The sequence below is a fragment of the Dendropsophus ebraccatus genome, chromosome 5 (genome assembly GCF_027789765.1).
Source record: "Dendropsophus ebraccatus isolate aDenEbr1 chromosome 5, aDenEbr1.pat, whole genome shotgun sequence".
In the NCBI taxonomy this organism is placed as follows: Eukaryota; Metazoa; Chordata; class Amphibia; order Anura; family Hylidae; genus Dendropsophus; species Dendropsophus ebraccatus.
In genome coordinates, this window is record NC_091458.1 from 159646095 (window position 1) to 159650431 (window position 4337).

Genomic DNA, 4337 nt, shown 5'->3' on the forward strand with positions numbered 1-4337 from the left:
GAACAGTGGAGAGCGGCGCCAGCGGTGACAGCAGCGCCACCTGCCGGATCACTCACTCATTACAGGGGAGGAGGTCACGTGACGGAACGCTGACAGGAATATAGCGGGAAGAGGTTGTGGATGTGCCGCCCGGATACATAACCTCCTCACAGAGAGATGGCGCGCTTCATAAAGAGACAGGCTGACAGCTACAGGGCTGAAGACTGCTGCATAGTAGCCAATAGGTACATTATTTTTGGAGGGACCCTTTGGCTCCTATTGGGCGTGGTTAAGCAGGGGGCGGGGTTAAGAGCTTCTCATGGGCGGGGCTTTTCAGAATGTACTTTTTTTTTTTTGCTGGATGTTTTATGATATTTTCTGTCCTCCATGTAAGAACCTTATAAGGACCACAATGAAGTTGTTGTTTTATTTATAGGATTTTTCTTTTTCCTATTTTAGCCATTTTTTTTTTTTTAAGAAAATTTAATTTAATCATAAATAAAGTGCCATGAGGGAAAGTACCCCGTGGTTGGCAAACAGATGGGCCGTGGACAACACACAAAGAGGCATGCCCGCATCAAACTCCGAGGAGTCCGGCCTGGTCCTGGGTTCTGGGTGAAATAAACTGCCATCAGACTGGGCAAATGAGCACGCTCCATGGATTTGATGAAGTAACTGGTGTTCTTAAAGGGTTAAATAGGTTGGAGACACTGACCTCACAGTGCCGAGAGTTGTGAGTGGGTCAGACTCATTTAAAGGGGTTATCCAAGCTTAGAAAAACATGGCCGCTTTCTTCCATAAACAGCACCACTCCTGTCCTCCGTTCCATTGAAGTGAATGGAGCTGAACTGTATCACACAATGGCCCTTTGGGCCATTTTCACCTGCCTTCCCCTCAGGAAACTTTATTTAAGGGTAAATTATAATAAATGTAAATTTTCTGTTAAAGATCCAAAAAGATAAATGGTGTGAACAAGAAGCGAGCGTCAGCGCGGTACAGGGGGTGCAGCTCCATATCTTCAAGGTTTTCTTGGGGAGATTCATCGAGCAGCCGGAGGGGCCGTCTCTCCTCAGGTGACATCAGTAATGGCGGGGATGGGCAGCGGGCGGTACACTGTGGTGTTATATGGCCGCCAGCGGATACAGGGGGCTCGGATCTGGCTCATAGAGTAATATAGATGAGGACATACAGATACATATATTAGAGGAGGCGGCATCAGTGTATAACCAGTACCAGGCCCCTAGAGGATGGGCAGGAAACCCTGTATACAATGGCCGCCATATTAGGGGACAATATATTGAGAAATTAACTTTTCTTGATGTTTTTCCTGAATTAATTTCTTCCTTTGGTCACTTCCAGGATGTTCTCATATTACCCAACTTGTGCTGAGAGCCAAGAGGGACGTTCAACAAAATGTGCCATGCCCCCATAGCGTACCACACCTCAAAGCCACGCCCCCATAGCTTAAAATGCCTCAAAGCCACACCCCATAGCTTACCACACCTAAAGCCACGCCCCATAGCTTACCACACCTAAAGCCACGCCCCCATAGCATACCAAGCCTCAAAGCCACACCCCATAGCTTACCACACCTAAAGCCACGCCCCCATAGCATACCACATCTCAAAGCCACTCCCTTATACCATACCACACCTCAAAGCCACGCCCCCATAGCTTAAAATGCCTCAAAGCCAGACCCCATAGCTTACCACACCTAAAGCCACGCCCCCATAGCATACCACATCTCAAAGCCACTCCCTTATACCATACCACACCTCAAAGCCACGCCCCCATAGCTTAAAATGCCTCAAAGCCACACCCCATAGCTTACCACACCTAAAGCCACACCCCATAGCATACCACACCTAAAGCCACGCCCCATAGCTTACCACACCTAAAGCCACGCCCCATAGCATACCACACCTAAAGCCACGCCCCATAGCTTACCACACCTAAAGCCACGCCCCATAGCATACCACACCTAAAGCCACGCCCCATAGCTTACCACACCTAAAGCCACGCCCCATAGCATACCACACCTAAAGCCACGCCCCATAGCTTACCACACCTAAAGCCACGCCCCCAATAGCATACCACACCTCAAAGCCACTCCCTTATACCGTACCACACCTCAAAGCCACACCCCATAGCATACCACACCTCAAAACCACACCCCATAGCATACCACACCTCAAAACCACGCCCCATAGCTTACCACACCTAAAGCCACGCCCCATAGCATACCACACCTAAAGCCACGCCCCATAGCATACCACACCTAAAGCCACACCCCATAGCTTACCACACCTAAAGCCACGCCCCCAATAGCATACCACACCTCAAAGCCACTCCCTTATACCATACCACACCTCAAAGCCACACCCCATAGCATACCACACCTCAAAACCACGCCCCATAGCATACCACATCTGAAAGCCACTCCCTTATAAGAACCACATCTCAAAGCCACGCCCCCATACTATACCACATCTCAAAGCCACTCCCCCATACCATACCACATCTCAAAGTCACACTCTATAGCATACCACGACTCAAAGCCATACCCCATCCTTGTTTTTATTTATTAAGTCTCCTTCCCGCAGTTCTGAGCTGCTGCTTTCTGCTGAAGACCCAGAAATCTGTGTGTGAACGTTTTTCTCCGTCTCCCTCTCCTTCCCTCTCCCTTTTCAGACAACTGATGTAAAAAAAATCCCTGGCAGGCTTTATCTGCAACATTGTAGCTTCTTTGTAATGCTGAAAGGGTTAATCTGAGGTCAGTGTGATTAATCCTATTGCCATTACAATGTTGCAGATACAGCCAGCCAGGGACTTGTTTACATCGGCCGTCTCAGAAGGGAGGGGGTAGACAGAGAGAAAAGCATGCTCATAGATTTTTGTGTCTTGAGCAGAAAGCAGCAGCTAAGAACTGGGGGAAGGAGACTGAATAGACAATGACAAGTATGGAAGGAATTGTTAGTCTCACCATGGGCAGCAACATACTAAAAATGATGTCTGAGTGGAAGATCCCTTTAACTAGCAGTCAGCTACAATGTTGTCTCTCTGTGAGGTCATGGAAATGTGAAAGTCGGAGTGTCTAGATAATAATCATATATATGTTTTATATATACAGCGACCGAACACAATCCCCCAACGTTCTGCCCAACAACCATAGAGAACATGATCATGTGACCTGTAAGAATACAATGTACACACATACACATTACATAGAAGCCTGCAGTATGTCAGCAGCATATGGTCGGAGTGCCCGCCGCCATCCCATCTGAAACGTGTCCAGCTGTTGTAGCCGCATGGATGAGACGATGACAGCGGGGAGGACACTCTGATTTCTTACCCGTGTGAGGACGGAGAACAGGTGGATCACCAGGAGACTAATATCTATTTGTCCTAGACTGAATTATACATCTGGGCCATTATGTGACAGATACCAGTCCAGTACTGACATATCACACCAGACCAGTACTGACATATCACACCAGACCAGTACTGACATATCATACCAGTCCAGTACTGACATATCACACCAGACCAGTACTGACATATCACACCAGTCCATTACTGACATATCATACCAGTCCAGTACTGACATCATACCAGTCCAATACTGACATATCATACCAGTCCAGTACTGACATATCACACCAGACCAGTACTGACATATCACACCAGACCAGTACTGACATATCACACCAGACCAGTACTGACATATCACACCAGTCCAATACTGACATATCACACCAGTCCAATACTGACATATCACACCAGTCCAGTACTGACATATCACACCAGTCCAGTACTGACATATCACACCAGTCCAGTACTGACATATCACACCAGTCCAGTACTGACATATCATACCAGTCCAGTACTGACATATCATACCAGTCCAATACTGACATATCACACCAGTCCAGTACTGACATATCACACCAGTCCAGTACTGACATATCACACCAGTCCAGTACTGACATATCACACCAGTCCAGTACTGACATATCATACCAGTCCAGTACTGACATATCACACCAGTCCAATACTGACATATCACACCAGTCCAGTACTGACATATCATACCAGTCCAGTACTGACATATCACACCAGTCCAGTACTGACATATCACACCAGTCCATTACTGACATATCATACCAGTCCAGTACTGACATATTCTACCAGTCCATTACTGACATATACTGTAATGTCCCCTATGTACCACATGAGGTCCTCAGAGGACAGCCGTATTGTTACCCGGACGTCTGTACACGGTCACCTGACATGTAATCCGGGGCTGATGGTTGTTTTTTTTGTTACTAATTAATTGAGAGAAAGGCAGAAGTTCAGGT